We start from the raw sequence: 18,022 nt of genomic DNA, 5'->3' as shown, positions 1-18,022 counted from the left end.
GCCTTACCAAGTTTTACAGATTTGTGTCCTTAAATGCTTCTCTTTCCTGCGGTGGATTAGGTGGCCTCTGTTGCTTTTTCCATTGATTCTACCCTTCAAAAATTGCTTGGGATAACTCAAAGGTCCCGACAAGTCCAATGAATCCTCATAATCGACAAGAGATTTTTTTGCTTCCATCCAAAAATGTGGTTTTCGAAGGTGCTTCTGTCACCCAATCAACCTAAAGGGGTTGTCCAATACTGTCCCTTCTTAATAGGTCCGCAGATCAAAATCTTAAAGGGGCAATAAATCAAAGCTTTTACACCAGAAAACTGACGTAAAAACTTTGCACAAAATTTTTTGAGACTTTTCAATGGGAAGTTATGGAAAATTTTATGATTTTTGGCATTTTCACACCAGTTTATACCGGCTTCACTGAAATGGGAGAGGCCGTGAAGGAATGTTGCTACCTGTCAAATTCATAAAATGGTGGTTTGTACACTAGAAATGCTACTCCAGCCCCGGGAATCTACTTCTTAGACCGGCGCTGTTTCTGCAATGTCAAGACAGCGTCTCCCAGAGGTCATGTGACTATAAAAGGCTGTAGCAGACCACTGCTACCAGTCGGCAGATGCTGACTGGTAGCAGTGGTCACGTGACATCACAATGTCACGTGATCGCTGGAGGACACAGCGCCAACATCGCAAGAACAGAGGCAAGTAATTTTGTTAATTTCTTTTGTAAAGTGCATTTTACGTGTTCCCCTGATGTATAGTGATTTTCATTTATAAGCATACTGATTATTTTACACAGTCAATATTGTGACCTATAACGGCCACAGAAAGAGATTCTATAGTAGTGTAATATTTTATGTAGACCTTAGGCGTTGCTAACATTTTTATCATATTTTGATATGTCGTAGTCAGGAATCTGGAGCTTGAGGCACAGGCTACGTGCACAGCGTTGTACATACCCATTGAGTTTCCCTTGAATCCCAAACGCCTTCGCTTGGTTGTGCCATGTAATTTGAACATTTAGTATGGTCTCAAGAGCTAACCCCACTAGTGTAAATTGCATTTTAAAGTGCTCCAGTTAATTAAAAAAAAAAAAGGTAGATAACCAAAGTTTAGTTAGGGTGTATGCACACAACGTCTTTTTCAGACAGATTTTTCTTGGAACCCACTCGAAGAAAAAGCTTAAAAAAAAACCGCAAAAAAGATTGCACATGAACGAAGCTGGAGCACCTGTTCTGTCCTTTTGTAACGTACGTTAACCACGTCAGGCTTCGAAAGTGGCAAAGTGACCTGATCAGTCTTCCAACGGCTTCCATTTATAGAATTAAAATAAAATAAAAACTGAAAGGGCACTCCAGGAAAAACCGTACTGGCCGATTTCTGCTTCAAAAAGTATTCCGGTTCGTCGGATTTTAAAAGACCTTGTGTGCACATACCCTTAGAATTTATGGTTATACAACCCCTGGCAAAAATTATGGAATCACCGGGCTCGGAGGATGTTCATTCAGTTGTTTAATGTTGTTGATAAAAAGCAGATCACAGACATGGCACAAAACTAAAGTCATTTCGAATGGCAACTTTATGGCTTTAAGAAACACTAAAAGAAATCAAGATAAAAAAATGTGGTACTCAGTAAGTGTAATTTTTGTCAAACCAAGCAGAGGGAAAAAATTATGGAATCACTCATGTGGCTGGAGTGTGTCAGCAGTTCCTGCAAGATGAAGGCATTGAAGCTATGGACTGGCCCGCCCGTTACCCAGACCTGAATCCGATTGAGCACATCTGGGACATCATGTCTCGCTCCATCCACCAATGTCACGTTGCACCATAGACTGTCCAGGAGTTGGCGGATGCTTTAGTCCAGGCCTGGGAGCAGATCCCACAGGAGACCATCCGCAACCTCATCAGTCGCATGCCCAGGCATTGTAGGGAGGTCATACATGCACGTGGAGGCCACACACAATACTCGGCCTCATCAGGAGCATGCCCAGGCGTTGTAGGGAGGTCATACAGGCACGTGGAGGCCACACACAATACTCAGCCTCATCAGGAGCATGCCCAGGCGTTGTAGGGAGGTCATACAGGCACGTGGAGGCCACACACAATACTCAGCCTCATCAGGAGCATGCCCAGGAGTTGTAGGGAGGTCATACAGGCACGTGGAGGCCACACACAATACTCAGCCTCATCAGGAGCATGCCCAGGCGTTGTAGGGAGGTCATACAGGCACGTGGAGGCCACACACAATACTCAGCCTCATCAGGAGCATGCCCAGGTGTTGTAGGGAGGTCATACAGGCACGTGGAGGCCACACACAATACTCAGCCTCATCGGGAGCATGCCCAGGCGTTGTAGGGAGGTCATACAGGCACGTGGAGGCCACACACAATACTCAGCCTCATCAGGAGCACGCCCAGGCGTTGTAGGGAGGTCATACAGGCATGTGGAGGCCACACACAATACTCAGCCTCATCAGGAGCATGTCCAGGCGTTCTAGGGAGGTCATACAGGCATGTGGAGGCCACACACAATACTCAGCCTCATCAGGAGCATGTCCAGGCGTTGTAGGGAGGTCATACAGGCACGTGGAGGCCACACACAATACTCAGCCTCATCAGGAGCATGCCCAGGCGTTGTAGGGAGGTCATACAGGCACGTGGAGGCCACACACAATACTCAGCCTCATCAGGAGCATGTCCAGGCGTTGTAGGGAGGTCATACAGGCACGTGGAGGCCACACACAATACTCAGCCTCATCAGGAGCATGCCCAGGCGTTGTAGGGAGGTCATACAGGCACGTGGAGGCCACACACAATACTGAGCCTCATCAGGAGCATGCCCAGGCGTTGTAGGGAGGTCATACAGTCACGTGGAGGCCACACACAATACTCGGCCTTGACTTGTTTTAAGGACATTACATCACAGTTGGATCGGCCTGTAGTGTGTTTTTCCACTTTAATTTTGGGGGTGACTCCAAATCCAGGCCTCATTGGTTAATAAATGTGATTTCCATTGATGATTTTTGTGTGATTTTGTTGTCAGCACATTCAACTTTGTACAGAACAAAGTATTCAATGAGAAGATTTCATCCATTCACATCTAGGATGGGGTATTTCAGTGTTCCTTTTATTTTTTTGAGCAGTGTATATATGTGAAAATACAGACTCCTATTTAGATCTATTGGTGCACAAAGGAAATTTAAATCCATGCGGGTCAGCTGTATTTCATTAGACTTTAAGCCCTTAAGGACCCTGGGATTTTCCATTTTTGCTTTTTCGTTTTTTGCTCCCCTTGTTCCCAGAGCCATAGTTCTTTTACTTTTTGGTCAATACGGCCGTGTGAGGGCTTATTTTTTGCAGGACGAGTTGTATTTTTGAATGACCTTACCGGTTTTACCATATCGTGTACTGGAAAATTAGAAAAATAATACTAAGTGCGGTGAAATTGCAAAAAAAGTGTAATACCACAGATGTGTTTTTTTTTTTTTTTTTTTTTTTTACTACGTTCACTGAATGCTTAAACTGACCTGTCCTTCTTATTCTCCAGGTCATTACGAGTTTGCAGATACCAAACATGTATAGGTTCTTTTTTATTTAAGTGATGAAAAAAAAATCCAAAAGTTTGCTAAAAAAAAAAATAATAATAATTGCGCCATTTTCCAAGACCCGTAGCGTCTCCATTTTTCGGGATCAGGGACGGGGTGAGGGATGACATTTTTATTGATACCATTTTCGGGTAGGTCCGATGTTTTGATTGCCCGTTATTGCATTTTATTGCAATATTGCGGTGACCAAAAATCGTAATTCTGGCGTTTAGAGTTTTTTCTTGTTACGTCGTTTACCGTTCGGATTAATTTCTTTTTTATATTGATAGATCGGGCGATTCTGAACGCGGTGATACCAAATATGTGTATGTGGGGTTTTTTTTTTTATTATTTTATTTTCAATAGAGACTAGAAGCAGCAACTCTCCGATCGCCTCTGCTACATAGAGGTGATGAGTAGATCACCTCTATGTAGCAGAAATGCTCCTGTGCTATGAGAGCCGACCACTAGGTGGCGCTCATAGCGATCATTACATGACAACCACTGAGGTCTACTGCAGAACCAGGGTTGTCATGCCCACCCATCAGTGACCCGCGATCACGTGATGGAGTCACGCTTCCGGCGTGGTGCTGTTAAATGCTGCTGTCACAGATTGACAGCAGCATTTAACTGGTTAACAGCTGCGGGTGAATCGCGAGTTGCAGGCACATGCCAGCTGTACAAATCAACTGACATGTGCCCGGTTCAGTGCGGGCTCAGCGCCGGAGCCCTCACTGAACCGGTGGTGATGGCCTGGGGCGTACTAATACGCCCCAGACTTTAAAGCGGTTTATGAATACAATGCAATTATTAGTCGGAAACTAATTGATCTTGTAAATTTCTATAACTGCTGACATAAAAATGGTTGCCATACTGATGCAACGTATGGACATGAGGATTGGATGTGGATGACATTACAGATGATCATCATTCATTTTTTCTGAATAAGAATTGGACATTTTTCATATGCTCGTGTGTCCTTAGCCTACGATTGACCTCGGGTTAATTCTATAAATCCTGCTGAGGGACGTCACCTAAGACCCCCGTGAATTGATTTCAGGGGGGTATGCTGTAGTCTAGAAATTCAGCGATTTTAGATTTTTTTCCTATATTCATAACCTTTCAACCCTAGGCTTAGATGCTGAAATAAAAGAATTTAAAATTTGACTTTTTTGTAAACATTTTCAATTATATTATATTTACTATAAAATATATAAAAACGTAACTTTAAGTTTATATAAAAGGAGCTTTGCAAAACCGTTGTCGGCAGGATTCGCCTCTGCGCGGGGAGACCCCAATGCATTTCTAGTCCATCACCTTAACCACTCGGCCACGACTACGTGACAGTAAATGAGGTTGTTAAACCACTGCAGATGTGAGCAGATAAATTGTAATTACACCATATGGACAATAGTATTATTTTCCACATTCAGGGTACAGGAGCTTTTAGCACACCTTGAGTCCATAGTCAGATAACCAGTTTGAGTGCACATACCCTTAATTTTTATTGTTTTATATGGTGGTTTACTGGTGTGGGAAGTTATATGAAAGTAAAGTTTATATACGCCTGCAACTTGAATAGAGATATATTGGTTATAGTATATATGAAATAATATTGATGTGTGCTCATTTATAATCTTGTTTGAAGTGATATTTTTCTTTTAATGATATTGAGTACGTAATAAAATTATTTGCCTCCCCATCGGAGAATTGAACCCCGGTCTCCCGCGTGACAGGCGGGGATACTTAACACTATACTAACGAGGATTTGCTATATGGAGCCCTTGCATTCTTCTCTGAAAGTAAAATGGTTGGATGGTTTGGTTCCCGGCGGATATTAAAAATGTTTTTTTCCCCCTTCTCCCATGACAGCACCACCTGAGAGAGGGTATCTGCCCATCAAGGACAGGAAGCCTACTAATATAAAAGGGCAGTATTTCTCCACCTCATCAGTTTGGATTCCTGTTCATGAAGGGAATCTCTGAAGAGCAGTACTTTGTGGAGCTTTATGCAGGCTGGAAGATGTCTGTAGACGCCTTCTGGTCTATAGATGTGCTTCTGGCCAGGAGGTCGGCAATGCAATTGTATTTAGGCAGGGTCCTCTTACTAATGTCCCCGTCCGACATGCGTCTTGGGACTGCGCACACCGAGGTCTGCCTGCCGCCGTGACATGACTGTCTGCGTAGGTGCCTCAGGTGGAGTGCGCCGGGACCTGCTTCTGGGTCTGCGCAAGTGTGGGCACGCTGAGGTTCATATCCGGCGCAACGGAAAGCAGCCCGCCCAGGTACTATCCGGTACGAGCTGATGACGAAGCGCGCCAGAAAATAGGCTGTGTCCTGGTTCTACACAGGGCGAGCTAGGGCTCTCTGCACAAAGCGCAGCAGAGTATTTCTGACCCGGATATCCGGAGGAGCTCTGGACTGGAGATGGAGTGGCGTCCCTCAAATATAAAATGGAGGGACAGTCACAGAATGGTGGTGCCTGCACATCTTATCCACAGCAAGATGGATTAGAAACAGCAGTCGCCAGAGCAGCAGCAGCACCACCTTTAGGGACACAGCAGTGACAGTCAAACAAGCGACAGCAAGACCAGTCAGAGGAACAGGACAAGATGTGAGTCCACCACTTCCAGGGGAGAAAGATCATGTGAACCGATCAAGCCTCCATCTCTGGTACCCTAGACTGAACGGCAGAGTGGTGAGTGATCTTCGTGAAAGTTCAACATGTTAAACAGGTCCCTTTCTCTTTTTATTTTCTACTAGGGAAGGCCCTTGAAATGTAATGCCAAACAGAAAAACAAGAAATGTGCTCTGTGTTGGGGATAGTCTACCCAGCACATATACCAAAAGAATCTGCCCTGGGGGTATTCAGAAAACCATATTGAAAGAAACCCCCAGATTGCCAATGGATTTAAAGTTTATAAACAAATCTGAGGTTAGAGACTCCCTTAAATCCTTAATTAGACAAAAAAAGGGAAAGAAGCCAAAACGTCAGACAACTGATTCTGAGGAATCGTTAATATTAGAGAACAGGGAGGAATCTAACACCTCTTCTGCCTACTCTTCATCCTCGTCCTCATCTTCCTGAGAGAGTGATACAGGGGGTAGACCGTGTTTTACGGCAGAGGACACGGACAAATTAAGTCCATCACAACAACTGTGGGCATAGCAGAAACCAAGAAAACTAGAACAGTCCAGACATCATGATTGGGAATCTAGATCAGAAAAAGAGGCGCACATTCCCTGTCAATGAAAAAATTAATATGCTCATTGATAGGGAGTGGAGAAGACCTGAAAAGAATGGGCAGCTACTATCATCATCAAAGAGGAGGTACCCATTTGATGAAGAGAATACAGCTAGGTGGGATAAGATCTCTAAAATTGATGTGGCAGTGGTGAAATCATCTAAAAGATCCACCCTGCCGTTTGAGGATCTGGGTACTCTCAAAGATCTTCTGGACAAAAAATCTGAAATTTATCTAAAACAGACATGGGAGTCATCAGCGGGAGCATTAAAGCCAGCAGTCGCAGCCATTTGCACAGCCAGGTCAATGATGCTCTGGTTGCAACAATTAAAGGATCAGATAAAAGACGACATTCCTACGGAGAAGGTACTAGCAAGACTCTCACTAAAGCAAGGATCTGTTGCCTTTCTCGCAGATGCATCTGTAGATTCGGTGAGGTTGGCAGCCAGGTCAGCGAATTCATCCAATGCTGCCCTCAGAGCACTATTTCTCAAGAGCTGGCCGGAATACGTCCAGTCCAAAACCAAGTTGTGCTCGATCCCATGTAAAGGTGAATTTCTCTTCGTTTGAGCACTGGACGACATATTGGACAAAACCGCAGATAAAAAGAAAGGGTTCCCCAGTATATCAATGCCGCAGTACAAGAACTCTTTTAGTTAAAGGAGGTATAACAGGAACAAATTCTCCAGAGAAGAGGGTAAATGGAAGGACAGGCAGACAAAAAGTGGGGGCTTCATGTTCGACGGTCCATCCTCTCAAAGTAGAAAAACCTCTAAGTGACTGGCCTCCCCAGGTAGGAGGAAGGCAGGAAGACTCCCACTTCCTGCCTACCGGGGAGAAAATTACATCCAGTGCCTGGATTTTGGGGATAATAAAGTCAGAGCTTTATCTGGAGTTCACATCTGTCCCTCGGCAAACTTTTAGAATTTCATCTCCCAGGGTTCCCAGGGAACAAGCAGCCCTAGAAAAGAAGGTATTAAGCCTAGTAGAAAAACAGGTTATGACGGAAACCCCAGTAAAGGAACAAGGGAAGGGAGTTTATTCTCCCTTGTTTCTCATAAAATAGACGGCACCTTCAGAACCATAGTCAACCTGAAAGGCCTGAACAAATTCTTGATCTACAAACCCTTCAGGATGGGGTCTATAAAATCGGCCATAAAAATTCTGTTTCCAGGATGTTATATGAGAGCCTGGACCTGAAGGACGCCTAGTACCACGTCCCAATCCATGTGAAGGATCAGCAGTTCCTGAGAGTGGCTATATATTTCAACAAATGAGTCAGGCATTTTCAATACACAGTTCTTCCCTTCGCACTGTCTGTGGCCCCAATGATCTTTACGAAGATCATTCTGGAGGTCACAGCGCATCTTCGGGAACGGGAGACCCTGGTAATCCCATACTTTGATGATTTTATGGTGGTAGGCAGGTCAGTAAACCACTGCAGTCTCCAGCTGACAGAGGTCAGAACCAGTCTGGCCAAACTAAGATACTGAATCTAGAAAGATCAAGACTAGAGCCACAGAAGGTGCAGCCATTCTTAGGGCTTACCTTGGACTCGGATGAACAGACTTGTCGGCTACCGGATGAGAAAAAGGACAAGATTGTGACCTTGGTTTTAGCAGCAGTCACAAAGCCATCTATGACCCTAAGAAAGGCAATGTCTCTACTAGGGACAATGACTTCATGTATTCCAGCAGTACAATGGGCTCAAATACACTACTGACATTTTAAGCAGGACATTCTAGCATCAAAATATGACTCAGAGGCCATCCTCAGAGGTCGGCCTGCATTTGATGGCTTGGAGTTTGAGAGGTCATTGCTGAACCAAGAAGGTTTTTCCCTGAACCTAGTCGCTACTCTGCTTAATAGCAGAAAAAAAATAACGACTAAAATTTATGGTAAAACATGGGCAAAATTCTTGTCCAGTTTGGGGCAATCAGCGAAAGGTAGAATCCCTATAAAAGCCATACTAGAGTTTCTCCAGAGGGGCTTGGAAATGGGAATGGCTACCAGCACCCTTATGGTGCAGGTGTCTGCTCTGGGAGCCTTGTATAATTACAATTAGGCGGCGGATAGGTGGGTCATTAGATTCATAAAAACAAGTGACAGATCCAGAGCGATCACTACCTTGAAAATGCCTCCCTTGGATCTGAACTTGGTCGTAAGAGCCCTGACTAAGCCTCCCTTTGAGCCTTTAGAAGAGTTAACCGTTAATGCACTCACGTTGAAGATGGTAATACTGGTAGCTTTGACATCAGCTTGTAGAGTTAGTGACTTACAGGCACTATCAGTTAACCACCCATTCACACTTGTCACTGAAGTTGCATTTAGACCAGACTCAGCCTATCTCCCAAAAGTGGACTCTAAATTCCATAGTACCCAGGTAATTGATTTTTAGGAATCCTAAGAATTCAGAGGAGCAGAGACTCCACACAAGAATGAAGCTATGTTTATGTCCCTCCAGGGAGCTAGGAAGGGGCTCAAGGTAACAAAGGGCACTCTAGCGAGACACATTAGGGATGATATTAGCTTAGCCTATTCTTCCAGTAATGTGTCAGTTCCAGAGAACTTGAGGGCTCATTGCACCAGGGCCGTGGCGACCTCCTGGGCTGAGAAGGTGGAAGTGTCTATCGACAAGATATATAAGGCAGCGACATGGTGATCTCCTTCCGCCTTCAATAATCATTACCGACTTGATCTGTCTTCATCTGCTGATCTATCCTTTGGGAGAAAGGTGTTACAAGCGGTTATCCCTCCCTAAGGTGGTTTTATATAAATCTCTCAGGTGGTGTTGTCATGGGAGAAGGGGAAAAAAATCTTACCGGTAGCAGAATTTTACAGAGCCCTTGACCACACCCTTATATACCCTCCCTTTTGTCACTAAATGGTGTGCACTATGTATGGTTGTATAGTGAGAAACATTTTATTGGTAGTTGTGCACTAACATACTGTCTGGAGGTCCTCTCATGCTCTGAAACCCAACTGATGCGGAGAAGAGGTACCACCCTTTTATATCAGTAGGTTTACTGTCCTTGATAGGCGGATACCCTCTCTCAGGAGATGCTGTCATGGGCTCTGTAAAATCCCATTCCCTTCAAGTAGCTAAGATTTTTTTTCTGAAACGCAGTGTTTCAGAGTAAAACATACATGGCTTAGATCATATTGCCAGAGGCTGATACATGCTGCCCACAGATTGGACTGCATGTGTTAAGTGTCAGTTCTATTTAAAGGGAAAGACCGACACTGAAATATTCTTTTCAGGCATGGATTAAAATAACCTGAGTCAAACTCACCTTCCAGCACCCAGTGAATCCAGCACAGGCCACTCCAAATATCTGCCCTGGCTTCGGAAGCGATGTCTGTTTCACTCAGAAGTTAGAGGACCATTACAACCTATTATCTGCAGTGGGCAGGAGACTAGAAGATCGTGACATTGAAGATTGAGTATGCCTCGGTTTATTATTGTAGTATTAATTCATGCCTTAAAAGAAATGAATTGCAATTCTAATAATGATTTTTGTTCTTTAGCGCCAACATATTCTGCAGCACTTTACATTTTAGAGGGGACTTGTACAGGCAATTATAGACATTACAGAATAGCAATAGTCACATAAATCAACAGATACCAAGAAGAATGAGGGCCCTGCTCGCAGGCATTCAACTTATGGGGAAATAGGGGGGGACACGAAAGGTGGATGGTAACAGCTACTTGTATTGTATGGTCCAACCATCAATCTATTAGGGTATTCACATAATGCTGAATGAACCAGTCACCAACCAATATGTGTACAAGTAGAGACACAGAGGGCTAAAGTTCATAGGGGTGTATGAACAGATGATACTGGAGTCCTGATTTTGAAGGAAATTTTGTGTGGGAAAAACAGGGAGGGTTAGACAAGTGTGGTAATGCGATAGGCCAATCTAAAGAAATGTGTTTTAGGGTACGCTTAAAACTGTGGGTACAGGGAATTAATCAGTGTTCTGGGTAGTGCGTCCCAAAGAATTGGCACAGCACCTGAGAAGTTTTGGAGACGGAAGTGGGGAGGTTCAGATCATTGAGGATGTTAATGTTCGTTCATTAGCGGTATGGAGGGTACGGGTAGGGTGGCAGACTGAGACATGTTGGATAACACTTTTACCACTTCCATAACATTTGCAAATTAAAGATAAATCTGACACTATTTACTTTTTTAAGAATCTTCAAAGGAAATTATATGAAGTTTTTTTCTATATTATCAATAATGTAAATTGGAAGATAAATGGTTAACCCGACCTTTACAACAAAACTTTCAGGTGTATAAAAAAGACTGAATTAAAAGTGCGCACCATGATATCAGCTGTGATGTATGTTTACTTTTATTTATTTTAAGTCATTCGTTCATCAAACTTTTAAATAAAAATTAACCTCCCCGTCGGGGAATTGAACCCCGGTCTCCCGCGTGACAGGCGGGGATACTGACCACTATACTAACGAGGAACTGGTTGTTTAGTCGCTGATATACCAGGCAATGAGACACTCCAAATGTGCAATGCAACTGAGGGCTTAAAAAGAGCAATTGAATGAGGTTCCACCAAAGTTTTAACTCAGATTGTTGGATTCAAAGGCCAGAGTGCTAACCATTACACCACAGAACCGGCTGACGAGGGTGTTTTTTGTACACTATTTACAGGAGTAAAGCCTTTGCCATGAAGTGGAACAACTTGTCCTGTCTAGTTATTAAAACTGAGATCCTACTATATATGTGAAAATACAGACTCTTATTCCGATCTATTGGTGCACAAAGGAAATTTAAGTCCATGCGGATCAGCTGTATTTTATTAGACTTTAATGAATACAATGCAATTATTAGTGGAAAACTAATTGAACTTGTAAATTTCTATAACTGCTGACATAAAAATGGTTGCCATACTGATGCAACGTATGGACATGAGGATTGGATGTAGATGACATTACAGATGATCATCATTCATTTTTTCTGAATAAGAATTGGACATTTTTCATATGCTCGTGTGTCCTTAGCCTACGATTGACCTCGGGTTAATTCTATAAATCCTGCTGAGGGACGTCACCCAAGACCCCCATGAATTGATTTCAGGGGGGGTATGCTGTAGTCTAGAAATTCAGCGATTTTAGATTTTTTTCCTATGTTCATAACCTTTCAACCCTAGGCTTAGATGCTGAAATAAAAGAATTTAAGATTTGACTTTTTTGTAAACATTTTCAATTATATTATATTTACAATAAAATACATAAAACTTAACTTTGAGTTTATATAAAAGGAGCTTTTCAAAACTGCGCAGGGAGACCCCAATGGATTTCTAGTCCATCGCCTTAACCTCTCGGCCACGACTACATGACAGTAAATGAAGTTGTTAAACCACTGCAGATGTGAGCAGATAAATTGTAATTACACCATATGGACAATAGTATGATTTTCCACATTCAGGGTACAGGAGCTTTTAGCACACCTTGAGTCCATAGTCAGATAACCAGTTTGTGTGCACATACCCTTAATTTTTATTGTTTTATATGGTCGTTTACTGGTGTGGGAAGTTATATGAAAGTAAAGTTTATATACGCCTGCAACTTGAATAGAGATATATTGGTTATAGTATATGACGCGCCCCTGGGCCTGTGTCGCGCTGCGTTGCGCACGCGGGAGCTTACCCGGAGCCGGATCTCTTGAGGGTTGTAGTCTCGTGGCGGTGATCCGGTCCGTGCCCAGGGAGTCAGACTAAGTGACGCTGTATCAGCGGTAGATGTTGGACGACTACGCCACCCGTTGAGTACAGCTAAGGAGCTGCTGCTGCAGGGCAGACCGCTGAGGCCGGTGGTAGGATTGTGCAGCGTGATAGCATAACCCCCAACGGGAGGGGTATGGCCTCAGGGCAGCCGACGTGGACGATGGGGGTAGCAGGAACCACTCGGAGACGGTACGGTGTAGTTCAGGGTCTTTACTGGTGACAAAGATAGACCCTCCCGGAGTACTGGCTAGCGATTGGGGCCTGGTCAGTCCTTGAGCAGATGGGATCTCCCCTGGCCAGGCGGAGTTGTAGGCCTCCCAAACTGACTGTACTCTTCTGGCTACCTTGCTAGAGGCGGGTATGAGTAGCCCACGTCCCTGAGTGTACCGTGTGGTGCTCACCCGTATGGCCGGTGACTCGGGGCCTTCTAGTAGCTTCCGCTCCACGACGGCGGTGCTGGTCCCACGCGTGTGACCGTGCCTTCGGGTTTCTGGGCCAGAGGACCTGCAATCCCCTGCCGGTCGGTTTCTGCTGCTGGATAGGAGTTAGTCCCCACAGCCTCGGACTCCGGGTCCGGTGAGAAATCTTCTCAGTCAGGGCGAGCTCTGCAGCTGCCAGCCCCTGACTCCTTGTTGCACTGCTCCTACAGAGCTCCTGTAGTTTCTTCCTATGCTGCTTCTCTTCTCTACCTCTTCTCTACTCACTAACCCTGCCTCAGCCCTAGGTTTATATAGGGGAAGTTCTTCCCCTCCCAGGACTGGGCAGGAGGTGTGGCATGCATAGGATCCCTGACCAAGAGACCTCCCACCTGCTCTCAGACGTAATATCTCTATCACTGTGGCAACCAGACCCCTGGGGTGTCACATTCCCCCCTAGTGAAATTTAGTACTCCGGGACTAAACATATTTTTGGAAAAACATAACAAGGTATAACAATAATGATACAATAAGAAAAACACATAAAGGTGGTCACGGCATGTCCATAACCGGGTGCAGTCTTTGAAGAAAAGCAAGGTGTCCATTTCACCAAAACAGGGAGACGTAACCCGGTAGGGGTCTGTCCTGCCCCGAGTCCTTAACAGTCTTTAGTCCGTCCTGGGTTACCCTCCAACTATGTACACAGGATTCCCGATAAATCCACCAAAGACTCCTATAAACAACTAGAAACACATAATTATACACAAGCAACAAGAAAAACAGGTAACCACAAATAAAACAATTTATACACTTCAAATCCTCCAACGTGCGGGTAACTGGCCTCTAGTGGCCCTAGTGGACCTACGGAGCTGACTGTCTAGCCCTGAACTACAGGGTGTAGGAGCTGTCAAGGGTAAACTGGGCAGCTGTCTACCGGCTCCTTGGCTCACTAGGGGTACGGCAGGCTCACTATAAGCAGAGGGTTGATCCTCCTGTTCTGCTTGTGTGGAGTCTTCTGCCTCCTGGACCGGCTGCTCTTCCAGCTCTACCTGTCGCTCCGTAGGTGCTTGGGATGCTGGTTGGAGGAAGGTGAGTACGGGTACCACAACTGCGCCATTGACTTGAGTCCAAGACCGAGGGAAGTCTCCGAGCACAGTACTAACCATGTCTTCCCTTTCCTCTACGGGTCGAGGGTCTTCTTGTTCCTCTTCAGGGTTCCGTAGCTGTTCGGGACACTTCTTCAGGTGATCCCGGGATACAATGGTCGTGGTTTCCCCTCCGTCTTTACTGATGGTACAGACCTTTGGGTTGTCGTGGCTTGAGGGCAGTACGGTGTATGGGTCCTTCTCCCACTGGTCGTCCAACTTGTGGAGCTGTCTTTTTCTCTTCAAGACCTGCTCTCCGGGTACCAGGGGAACAGCGGGAGCATACTGGTTGTAAGTTTTCTCTTGTCTTTCCCTAGCCTGACAGAGACTTCGCTCCACACTCTCCTGTACTCTCCGGTACTGCTGCTGCCTCTCTGTGTCCCAGTCTGCTTCTGGTGAAGTGTCCTCGGGTGTCAGGACTCCAATTTCCAGGTCAACAGGTAACTTACCAGGTCTCGCCCTCATTAGGTAAGCCGGGGTACAGTTGGTGGAACCTACCGGGATGTGGTTGTATAGGTCCACCAGATCGGGCAGCTTCTCAGGCCACAGACTGCGTTCTTCCAGGGGCAACGTTTTCAGAAGATCCATTACCACCTGGTTAATTTTCTCACAAAGTCCATTAGTTTGCGGATGATAGGGTGTTGTCCTTATCTTCTGGCAGCCATACAGAGTGCAGAATTCTTGGAAGACCTCCGCTTCAAAGGCAGGTCCCTGGTCTGTCAACACTTGGTCCGGGTACCCGTGTGGACGGCAGAAATGCTACTGGAAGGCTCTAGCTGCTGTTCGAGCTGTTAAGTCCTTGACGGGGACGACAACCAAGAACCGGGAGTAGTGATCCACGATGGTTAGTGCGTAGACGTAGCCACTTCTGCTTGGGGTCAGTTTTACATGATCCAAGGCTACCAGTTCCAACGGCTGCCGGGTGACGATGGACTGCAGGGGAGTCTTCTGGCTGGCACGGTCCTTCCTTCTTAGGTTGCACGGGCCACAGTCTCTGCACCACCTCTCGATGGTTCCCCTCATGCCTACCCAGTGGAACCGCTCGCGCAGCAGGAACTCCAGCTTCTTCCATCCGAAGTGTCCAGCCCCGTCGTGGTATGCCTCCATCACCATGGCTGCGTCTCTTCGTGGCACCACTACTTGCCAGATTAGTTCATGCGTCCGGGAGTTAACCATTCTGCGGCACAACTTCCCCTTGTAAAGGAACAGTCGACTCTTCTCAGCCCATAGTTGCTTGGCTTCCTCCGGAGCGTCTGGGTCAAGGCGAGCCTCTGGCCGAGTCAGCATCTCCTTCACCAGTCGGACGGCAGGGTCACTGTCTTGCGTTTCCTCCCAGTTGTAGTGAGGCAAGGGGTTAAACGTAGCGGCTTGCTTACTCTTTACCCGATGGGAATACTGAATAGTCCCATGACGGTGGAACGCGGGGAGTTCAACTTCTTCCAGTCCCTCTGGATCTTCTCCTACGTCCGGTAGGTTTGGCATCCTGGACAGGGCGTCCGCGTTGGTATTGGAGCGTCCTGCCCGGTATTTGATTGTGAACTCGTAGTTGGACAGACGGGCCATCCATCTCTGCTCTAGGGCACCGAGTCTTGCCGTGTCCAGGTGTGTCAACGGGTTGTTATCCGTGTACACGATGAACCGGGAAGAAGCGAGGTAGTGCTTAAAGCGTTCGGTGACTGCCCACACCACTGCCAGGAACTCTAGCTTAAATGAGCTGTAATTCTCAGGGTTTCTCTCGGTGGGTCGCAGTTTTCGGCTGGCGTAAGCGATTACTCGTTCTTTCCCCTGCTGGATCTGGGACAGCACGGCTCCTAGCCCGATGTTACTTGCGTCGGTGTAGAGGATAAAGGGCTGGCTGTAATCAGGGTACGCCAGGATTTCATCCCCCGTGAGGGCCATCTTCAGCTGGCGGAAGGACTCTTCTTCTAACTTCTCCCATCTGAAGGGTGGCTTCTGGTTCTTGGCCTTCCGGGACTGGCCTATCAGGAGGTCCTGCATAGGAGCTGCCTTTTTGGTGAAACCGGGGATGAATCTGCGGTAATAGCCTACCAACCCGAGGAACTGCCGCACTTCTTTTACACTGGAGGGACTTGGCCATTCCTTAATTGCGGTGATCTTATCAGGGTCGGGAGCCACTCCGTCAGCGCTCACCACGTGTCCCAGGTACTGCACCTTTGGTTTCAGGAGGTGACACTTGGAGGGTTTCACCTTTAGGCCGTAGCTTGCCAGAGCTTCGAACACTTCCGCCAGGTGTTTCAGGTGGTCCTCATACGTCTTGGAATATACGATGACATCGTCCAGGTACAACAAGACCGTCTCGAAGTTTCTGTGGCCCAGACAGCACTCCATTAATCGTTGGAAGGTTCCTGGTGCGTTGCAGAGTCCGAACGGCATGCAGGTAAACTCGCTAAGTCCCATCGGGGTGGTGAATGCGGTCTTCTCCCGGTCCGCCTCTGCTACAGGAACCTGCCAGTACCCACTAGTGAGATCCAAGGTAGAGAAGAAGTTAGCAGATCTTAAAGCAGCCAAAGACTCCTCTATCCTTGGTAAGGGGTACGCATCCTTGTGTGTGATACGGTTGATTTTCCGGTAATCTACACACATCCTCATGGTGTTGTCTTTCTTTTTGACTAAGACTAGTGGAGCTGCCCAGGGGCTACAGCTATCCCTGATCACCCCAGCCTCCTTCATGTCTCTAAGCATCCCCTTGGCGTGTTGGTAGTGTGCAGGGGGTACGGGTCGATACCTCTCTTTTATGGGAGGATGGTCTCCCGTGGGGATGTGGTGTTCTACCCCCTTGACTCACCCGAAGTCTAACGGGTGTTTACTAAACTCTCTCTCGTACTCTTGAACCACCCGATAGACTCCCTGTTTCTGGTGTGAGGGAGTGGAGTCAGTACCCAAATGTAGTTGCTGACACCAGTCCTCCATCGTTTTCTTAGAGCCGTTACCTTCCTCCGGGGAAGATGGAGGCAAGGGTTCTACGGACTGTATGGAATCTTGATTGATGGTATACAATTTGGCTAGCGTGGCATACCGGGGCAGGTACACTTCCCTCTTCCCGATATTTATTATGCGAACGGGCACCCTCCCATGGCGTACATTGACCACCCCCCGTGCTGTCAAAATGGTGGGCCTACTGTCTGAGTAAACTGGTTCTACCATTGCCTGGTAATCTCTACCTCTCAGACCAATAGCTGCCCGGCACCAAATCATCATTTCACTTTTTGGGGGCATGGCAATAGGGAAAGGGTCACACATTCGCACGCTACCAATCTCACCACCGGAGAGTTCTAGCTGTTGCCGTCGCATCAGTGCCCGGATCTCTTTCTGGAGCACTCGCTGCTGGCCGGAGCTGGCGTTCTTGGCAACCTGCTGTAAAAGGAAAATCACCTCTGCAAGACAATTTTCAATTACATTAGTTCCTAGAGTTATCTTTGGGTGACTCTCGTGTTTGTCAATGTCTACAATGATCAGTCCCTGTGCTGCCAATTCGACTCTACCGATTTTAATGGTCACCTCTTTAAATCCAATCTGTGGCACGGGCTGACCATTGCTGGCGATGATACTCAAGTCGTCGTCAGGGTAGCGGGTGATATCCGAGTCATTCCAGTACTGCTTGAAGAGCACGTACGGGATGGTGGTGACCTGTGACCCGGTGTCCAGCAGGGCACTCATAGGAATGCCATCCAGTACCACGGGTAAGACTGGACGTCCTCCCACATATTTGTCGCACCAGTTCGATGGGCCTGGTGATCTTTTTCCTGGGGGTTGGCCCTCTACCCCAGGTTGTGCCAGTTTAAGGGACAGTACCTTGCCATATGTCCGGGTTGATTGCAGCGGCGGCAGATGGGTCGTCCGTCCTCGTTGTATCGGTCGCTGGGTCTTCCTCTGGC

At 46.5% G+C, this 18,022-nt stretch overlaps 1 non-coding gene across 1 annotated transcript; it reads right to left on the bottom strand.

Moving 5' to 3' along the window:
* Positions 1–11,225: 11,225 nt before the first annotated feature.
* Positions 11,226–11,297, bottom strand: TRNAD-GUC (transfer RNA aspartic acid (anticodon GUC)). Its single transcript has one exon. It is a non-coding gene; the product is annotated as a tRNA-Asp (tRNA).
* Positions 11,298–18,022: the final 6,725 nt, after the last annotated feature.

The sequence above is a fragment of the Phyllobates terribilis genome, unplaced genomic scaffold (assembly GCF_046119375.1).
Source record: "Phyllobates terribilis strain yellow unplaced genomic scaffold, ASM4611937v1 Scaffold_11__3_contigs__length_659146591, whole genome shotgun sequence".
Classification (NCBI taxonomy): Eukaryota; Metazoa; Chordata; class Amphibia; order Anura; family Dendrobatidae; genus Phyllobates; species Phyllobates terribilis.
This window is presented reverse-complemented; position numbering and strand designations above follow the sequence as displayed.